This window comes from Orycteropus afer, unplaced genomic scaffold, assembly GCF_000298275.1.
Source record: "Orycteropus afer afer isolate SDZICR_OR568_19922 unplaced genomic scaffold, OryAfe1.0 scaffold00350, whole genome shotgun sequence".
NCBI lineage: Eukaryota > Metazoa > Chordata > Mammalia > Tubulidentata > Orycteropodidae > Orycteropus > Orycteropus afer.
In genome coordinates, this window is record NW_006921937.1 from 2942060 (window position 1) to 2951540 (window position 9481).

Below are 9481 nucleotides of genomic sequence, written 5' to 3' on the forward strand. Positions count from 1 at the left end.
AGTCATACACCATGACCAAATGGGATTTATTCCAGAAATGCAGGAATGGTTCAACATTAGAAAATCAATCAACGTTATATATTGCATCAATAGAATAAAAGAGAAAAAAAATCATGTGATAATCTCTATGGATGTGGAAAACATTTGATAATATCCAACAGCTTTTCTTGATTAAAACCCTAAAGAAACTTGGAATAGAAAATAGTAAGGAAAATCATTCCTTACTATGATTCAGGGCATATATAAAAATCCAACAGACAAAATCATGTTTAACTTAGAAAGTGAAAACAAGACAAAGATGCCCACTCTCACCACTTCTATTCAATATTGTAGTAGAAGACCTAGCTAGATAGAAAGATAAGAAAAAGAAATAAAATGTATCCATATTGGAAAAGAAGAAGTAAAGTTATCTCTATTCATGGGTGATATGATTCTATACATAGAAAATTCCAAAGAGTCTGCAAGAAAACTTCTAGAGCTGGTAGAAGAATTTAGCAAAGATGCAGGGTACAAGGTCAACAAACAAAAATAAGCTGAATTTCTATACACCAGCAATAAGAAATCTGAAAGGGAAATTAGGGAAACAATTTCATTTATAATAGCATTTAAGAGAATAAAATACCTAGGGATGTATCTTACCAGGCATGAAAGACTTATACAATGAAAACTATAAAACATTGTTGAAAAAGGTTAAAAAGATTTAAGTAAGTGGAAAGATACTCCATGGTCATTGGCTTAATATTGGTAAAATGTCAATATTACCCGAAGAAACCTATAGATTCAACACAATCCTGACCAAAATTCCAACAGCCTTCTTTACAGAAACAGGAATAACAATTCTCAGCTTTATGTAGAATGGCAACAGGCCCCAAATAGCTAAAACAATGTTGAAAAAGAATGAAGTAGGAGGGCTCACACTTCCTGATTTTAAAATATACTATACAGTTGCAATAATAAAAATAGCTTGATGCTGGTATAACAATAGACATATAGATCAGTGGAATAGAATTGAGAGTCCACATATAAACTAATACATCTCTGGTCAACTGATACTTGACAAGGGTGCTGAGTCTATCTGATGAAGAAAGAAGAGTCTCTTCAATAAATTGTGCTGGGAAAATTGGATTTCCATGTGCAAAAAAAATGAAACAGGATTCTTGCTTCACATAATATATAAAAAAAATTAAAACTAAAATAATAAAATTCTTAGAACAAAGAGCAGAGGCAAGGCTGTCAGGCCTTAATAATTCAAGAATATATTATCTAATTTAATAGCAAAAGTACAAACAACAAAAGATAAAATAAATATATGGGATTTCATAAAAATTAAAAACTTTTTTTCATCAAAAGACTTTATAAAAAAAAGGTGAAACAACAAGTTACTGGATGGGAGAATATTTCTAGAAACCACATATCCAACAAGAATCTAATAATCAAAATAGATATAAAACTTTGACAACAACAAAAAGACAAATAACCCAATGATAAAATGCACAAAGGGCTTGATTAGATATTTCACCAAAGAAGACATTCAAATAGTCACCAAACACATGAAAAGATGCTAAGCATCATTTGCTATCGACAGATGTCAATCAAAACCACAATGAGATACCTTATCCTCCCACTAGGATAGCTAAGAATACAAAAAGAAAGAAACATAAAATAACAAATGTTGGCAAGTATGTGAGAAAATTGGAATCCTTGGTAGGAGTTCTGGTGGCATGGTGCCCAAGGCTAACCAAAAGGTTGGTGATTCAAACTCACCAGCCACTCTTTGAAACGAAGACTGGGCAATCTACTTCCATAGAGATACTGCCTTGAAAGCCCAGAGAGGGGTTGCTATGAGTTGGAATTGACTCAATGACAGTGAGTTTTTTTTTTTTTAATCCATTGCTGGTGAGAATGCAAAATTGTGCTGCTGCTGTGGAAAATAGTGGGTGATTCTTCAAAAAACTAAACCTACCATATGATCCAGAAATTCCACTCCTAGGTATATACCCAAAAGACTTGATCTCAGACACTGAAAAGAGACTTGTACACCAATGTTCACTGTAGCTCTAGTCACAATAGCCAAAAGGTGGAAGCAAACTTAATGCCTATCAACAGATGACTGGATAAACAAAATGTGGTATACATGTACAATGGAATACTACTCAGCCAGTAAGAGAAATGAAGTTTTGCATGCTACACTATGGATGGAGTTGAAGACATTATGCTAAGTGAAATAAATCAATCAGAAAAGGACAAATATTATACTACCTCACTATACGAAAAGACAAGGCCAAGCAATTGTATAGAGAACAGAGTTTATTAGGGGTACCAGAGGTGTGGAGGAGGGAGAAAAGGGGGTTAACAGTGATGGAAAATTCTCATTGGTTAAAGGTAGGTTTGTCCAGCTAATTAATGTAATTGCTATCAATAAGTTTTACACTTGTAAAAAGTTGAATTTTAAAATATATGAACCAGTCATTTTATTTGTTTTCCCAAGTCAAATGAAAACTTACATTAACATAATGACTTTATTTGTAATCATCAGAAACTAGAAACAACCCATATGTCCTTCAACTGGGAAATGAATAAGCAACTGTGGTATATCCTTTCAACGGGATACTATTCAATAATAGAGAAAAATAATCTACTGATATAAGCAACATTACAGATGACTCTCAAATGTACTATGCTAAGTGAAAGAAGCCAGTCTCAAAAATTTACATGCTATGTGATTAAATTTATATTATACTTTTGGAAAAGGCAAAATTATAGGGACAGAAAATAGAGCATTGGGGGTGAAAAAAGGTTGACCAAAAACAATTTGTGGAAATGATGGAATTGTGCTGTATCTTGATGTAATGATGGTTGCATGACTGCATATGCATGTCAAAATTCTTAGAACTGGATTTCTTTCTACTTCTAGGAAGATGAAAAAGACATAAAAAACAAAAGGCAACAAATAAATAAATAAAGCTTCTGAACATAAACATACAAAACAAAAATCAGGCAACCCTGAAAGCTTGGGAGAAGGAAGAACAACTAGTGACCACAGGACCTAAGGAACTACTACACAGTAGTGAACTTGGGTTTTCTTTTCTTCTTTTCTTTCTTTCTTTTTCTTTTTTTTTTTTTTTGCTTTTATATCCCAGACTTAGAGCTGAAGAACTGGCAGTCTGTCTGGAAAAATCAACAGGTTCAGACTAGTCCCAACACAAGTGTATTCTCTTTAAACAAAGGACAAAGAAACAGGAAACCTAGCAAGACAGCAACATTTAGACAATAATCATTCTACTGCCAAATACCACGGAAAAAAACATGTCCTTCCCCACCCACACCAGAAAAGTCTGAAAAGAGGAAACCTAGATTTCCACCTATGCCTGGTTGTGGCGGTTCTAACCTCCCTGCTGGGATAGTGTAAGAGAAGGCTGATAGTAGTTAAGACTGTGTGGTATTGAGGCATGTATGGACATATAGACCAATGAAACAGAATGGACACCCTCACAAATATACCTAACAGATTGTTGATAAAGGTGCAGAAATAATTCTATAGAAGAAAGATAATCTTTCCAACAAATGGTGTTGAAGCAATTAGGCCTCCATAGGCAAAACCAAAACAAAATACCCTTATCTTAAGTCTCACATTTTATACAAAAATCAACTCAAAACTAATCACAGACTTAAATGTAAGTTGTAAAAGTATAAAACTTTTAGAAAAAACATGAAAGAGAATCTCCAGGATAGAGCTAGGAAAAGAGTTCTTAGACTTGACACCTAAAAGCATGATCCATAAAAGGAAAAACTCATAAAATGAACTTCATCAAAATTAAAATCTTTGCTCTGTGAAAGACCTTGTTAAGAGGATATTAAAACAAACTACAAACTGGAAGACAATATTTGCAAACCATTAATCCAATAAAGGACTACTACCTAGAATATGTATAATCCAAAACCAAACCTGTTGCTATTCAGTTGTCTCTGACTCATGATGTTACCCATGCGTTATGGAGTAGAACTGCTCCATAGTTTTCTTGGCTGTTTTCTTTATGGAAGCAGATCATCAGGCATAATTCCATGAGTGGGTCTGAACTGCCAATATTCAGGTTAGCAGCCAAAAATATTTAAAAACAAAACAAAACAAAACATTGCCATCAAGTCAATTCTGACTCATAGTGACCCGCATTGGCTTTCCAAGGCTGTAAATACTTGTGGAAGTAGATTGCCCAGTCTCCCTTTCACAGAGTGGCTGGTGGGTTTAGACACTGCACTGCCAGTGCTCCTTAAAAATATATAAAGAACACTCAAAATTCAACAGAAAAAAAAATCCAATTAGAGCATGGGGAAAAGACATGAAGAGACATTTCACCAAAGAGTATATATATATATATATATATATATACAGTGGCAAATAAGCATGTAAAAAGATATTCAACATCATTAGCCACTAGAGAAATGCAAATTAAAACCACAATAATGTGTCACTACATTCCTATTCCCACCAGAATCAAACCCATTGCAGTCCAGGTGATTCCTATTCATAGGGTAGGACAGAGTAGAACTGCCCCATAGGGTTTCCAAGGCTATACGTCTTTACACATACTTTGGACATATTATCAGGAGGGACCAGTCACTGGAGAAGGACATGATGCTTGGTAAAGTAGAGGCTTAGCTAAAAAGAGGAAGACCATCCATGAGATAGGTTGACACAGCGGTACAACAATGAGTTCAAGCATAGCAACAATTGTGATAATGGCACAGGACCAGGCAGCATTTTGTTCTGTTGTACATGGAGTCACTGTCTTGGTTCTCTCATGCTGTTATAGCAGAAAGTGGATGGCCCTAACAAACAGGAATTTATTCTCACAGTTTAGGAAGCTGTGAGTCTGAATTCAGAGTGCTGGCTCTAGAGGCTGGGTGAAGGCCCTTTGGCCTTGGGCTTCAGCTCTGCCTTTTATTCCAGGCCCAATGGAGCTGAAGGTGTCTTTTAACTCAAGCAGCCACAGGCTGCTGATACTGATGAATCCTAGGTCAGCAGGTAAAATGGCACAATCCCAAGATCTGTAAGCAACACGACAAGCCACGTTTCAAGTCTAGGAGAAATCCCAAGATTGCCAGGCAACATGGCAGGCCACTGGTTCAAGTCTAGGAACTGGAGATGAAGACTTGGCCAAATTCAGTATCTAGATGTGCCAAAAAGCCTAAAGACTTTTGTCAAAGATTCTCTAAATATACTGGAAGCAGGCCACATAGCAAATGCAGCTCTCTTTCCACTGATTAACATCTCTCAGCAGATTCCATCATGAAAGTAATTACATCTTATGATGGAGAATAACTACATCCAGCTGCCACAGCACTCAAACAAGTTGACACACAACTTTAACTCCTACATTCTACCCCTTGTCAACTTCACACCTTTACAAATCTCCTTCATTGAGTGATCCAATCTCCTACTTTATCTGAGTGGTGATGAACCCTACCCCCTGCCTTAGCCTAGCAGGCCCCTTTCTTTTGCCTCTTGGGCATGGCAGCACTACCCCCTCACTTTTGGACAATGGATATGGTCCCATATCACTGGCACTTATGTATGGCAGCCCCACACTCCAGAACAAAATTAGTGAAGATCTGACACTGAAACCAAGGAGGCTGTGATGGTTCCACACTTTGAAACTCCAGAGGCTATGGTACTACCCTTTGAGACTGAGGCAGCTCTGCTTCCTATTTCCTTGGTCTCTTCAGTTTCTGCCAATTAGTGGCCTAAGGTAACCCACTCTTCCAGAAATCTTCCTGCCCAAAGGCACTCAGCTTTCTTGCTCCATGGGCTAGCAAGTTCTGTCTCTTGCTGGTTTTTCCTACCAGTTAGTTCCCAAAGGCAACCCACTCTTCCAGGAAGCCTCATGTCCAAAGGCACTCAGTTTCCTCACTCTGTGGGCTGGCAATCGCATTGTTCTGTCTCATGCCAGTCTCTTGGTTTTGCTGCTGCCATCTCTCTGTCAGTCTCTCTGCCATGGTTTCAGCTCAAGGATCTCAGGTCCAAGGATGCACTCTACTCCTGTTTCCACATTTTAGGTATCTGTTAGAGCAGTACCCCACTCCTGGTACCAAATTCTGGCTTGGTTCTTTAGTGCTACTCTAACAGAAATATCACAAGTGTATGACTTTAACAAACAGGAATTTGTTCTCTTACAGTTTAGGAGGCCGTATTTCCAAATTCAGAATAGCAGCTCTAGGAGCTGGGTAGGCCCCTCAACCTTAGGTTTTAGCTCTGCCTTGTATTCCAGGCCCTCTGGAGCTGGAGGCATCTCCTAACTCAGACAGCTGCAGGCTGCTGAGGTTGATAAACTCAAAGTGGGTAGGTAAAATGGCACAATCTCAAATGTGGTAGGCAACATGGCAGGCCACTGGGTCAAGTCCAGAAACTGAAGATGAAGACTAGGCCAAATGCAGGATCCAGATGTGTCAAAAAAAAAAAAAAAACCCAAAATTAGAGACCTTTCTCAAACCTTCTCCATGTATATTAGAAGCAGGCCACACTCCCCAAGGTAGCTTCCTTTCCTCTGATTAGTATCTCACAGCAGATTTCACCAGGAAGGTGATTATAATCTCATCATGAGGAATAACTACATCTAGCTACCAAGTCACTCAAAACCGTGGCCCAGCTAAGTTGACACACAACCTTAATTACTACAGTTACTATAAGTTGGAACTTATTTGATGGCACCTAACAACATCACATCTTTCTCCCCCAGAGCAACTGGTAGATTCAAACTATTGATCTTTTGTTTAGCAGCTGAGCACTTAAACCATTGTACCAATAGGGCTTCTACATACCTACTAGAATGGATAAAACAAACAAACAAAAAATAATGGCAATATATAAATGTTAGTGAAGATGCAGAGAAACTGGATTACTCATACCTTGCTCCTGGTGATGTAAAATGGTATAGTCATGCTGGAAAATATTTTGGTAGTTTCTTACAAAACTGAGCATGCAACTTCCATATATTACAGCAGTTGTACTCCAGGACATTCATCCTTGTTGTTGTTATCAGGTGCCATTTAGTCAACTTTGACTCAAAGCAACTCTGCATACAATAGAATGAAACACTGCCTGGTTCTGTGTTATCCTCACAATCCTTGCTATACTTGAGCCCACCATTGTAGCCATTGTGTCAATCCCCTTTTTCACTGACTCTCTGCTTTACCAAACATCCTTCTCCAGGGACTGGTCCCTTCTGAAAACATGACCAATGTAGATGAGACAAACTCTGGCCATTCTTGCTTCTAAGGAATATGCCAGCTGCATTTCTCCCAGGACAGATTGTTTGTTCTTCTGGCAGTCCATGATATGTTCAGTATTCTTCACCAAGACCACAACTCAAAGACATTAACTCTTCTTCATCTTCCTTATTCATCTAGCTTTCACATGTGTATAAGGTGATTGAAAATACCATGGCTTGGGTCTGGCACAGCTTAGTCTTCAAAGTGACATCTTTGCTTCTTAACACTTTAAAGAGATATTTTTCAGCACATTTTCCCAGTGCAATACAACATCTAATTTCTTGATTGCTGCTTCCATGGTTGTTGATGTTGGATCCAAGTAAAATGAAACCCCTGACAATCTTAGTCTTTTCTCCAATTATCATGTTGCTTATTGATCCAGTTGTGAGGACTTTGGTTTTCTTTATGTTGAGATGAAATCCATAATGCAGATTCTAGTCTTTGATCTTCATCAATAAGTGCTTCAAGTCATCTTCACTTTCAGCAAGCAAAGTTGTCTCATCTGCATATCACAGGCTGTTAATAAATCTTCTTTCAGTCCTGATGCCACATTCTTCTTCATATAGTCCAGCTTCTCAGACTATTTGCTCAGCATACAGTTGGAATAAGTATGGTGAAAATATGCAACCCTGATGCACAGCATTCCTTATTTTAAATCATGCAGTTCTGTTCAAATGACTGTCTCTTGGTCTATGTACACATGCCTCAAGTGCACAATTAAGTGTTCTGGAATTCCCATTCTTTACAATGTTATGCATAATTTGTTGTGTTCCCCACAGTTGAATGCCACTGCATAGTCAATAAAACACAGGTAAACATCTTTCTTGTATTCTTGACTTTCAGCCATGATCTATCTGACATCAGCCATGATATCTTTCATTCCAAGTCCTCTTCTGAATCCAGCTTGAATTTCTGGAAGTTCTCTGTCAATATACTATTGCAACTATTTTTCAATTATCTCCAGCAAAATTTTAGGGCGTTTATCGTAGAAAACTGAAAATGCATGCTACACAAAAACTTGTACATATATTTTTTATGGGAGCTTTTTGCATAATATCCTCAAACTGAAAACAACCTAGATGTCTTCGACAGGAGAATAGTTAAATTAACTGTGATATATATAGAGGCACCCTGATGATGCACTGGTTAAGTGCTCAAACAAAAGGTCAGGAGTTCAAACTCATTAACCATTCCAAGGGAGAAAGATGTGGTAGTCTGATTCTGTAAAGATATACATCCTTGGAAACCCTATGGGGCAGTTCTAGTCTGTTTTACAGAGTCACTATGAGTTGGAATTGACCTAACAGCAGTGGGTAATGGGTGCATCTACACATAGAAAACTACTGAACAATAAGGAGCAAGCTACTCATACATACACACATACACACACACAAAGTTATGAACTACAAAGAAAATATGCTGACTAAAACAATTCAATCTCAATAAGTTGCATGTTGTATGATTCCATTTATATAATATTCTTAAAATTACAAAATTGGAGCTGGAGGACAGAATAATTGTTGCCAGGGGTTACAGACTAGCTGAGAGTGAGAGAGATGTGGGCATGCCATAAAAGGGCAACAGGGGGAATCCTTGCAGTGATGGAAATGCTCTCAGTGAAGACAACATCAATGTCAGTGTCCTGGTTGTTATACTGTACTATTATTTTGACAGCTGTTCCCGTTGGGGAAACTGGGTAAAGGGAATGCAGAATCTCTTCCTATTTCTTGTAACTGCATGCAAATCTACAATTATCTCAAAATAAAAGTTTGATTTTAAAAATCTCAGAATTCTACACTAAAAAGGTGAATTTTACTCTATGTCATTATACCTTCAGAAAAGAAAGGAAAAAATTACAGGCATATTAGAAGAAAAGACTTAATCATTGAAAGATGAGACTAAAAGCGGATCCTGATATTAGAGTTTTTAGAAACAGACTTTAAAATAATTGTGATTAATACGTTCAAGATGACAAGGTGGCAATCACCAGAGAACTGGAATGCATAAAAAGAATGAGATAGATAGAAATTATACTACTGAATAGATACTATAACACAAATTAAGTACTCCAAAGTTGAATTTAAGAGCACATTTGACAGAACTGAAGATAAGATTTATGAACTGAAAGAGAGTAAAGGAATACAGAAATATGACAAGAATAAAGGAAGGAAAAAGATTATAACAGTTATATGTTGTTGTTGTTGTTATGTGCCAT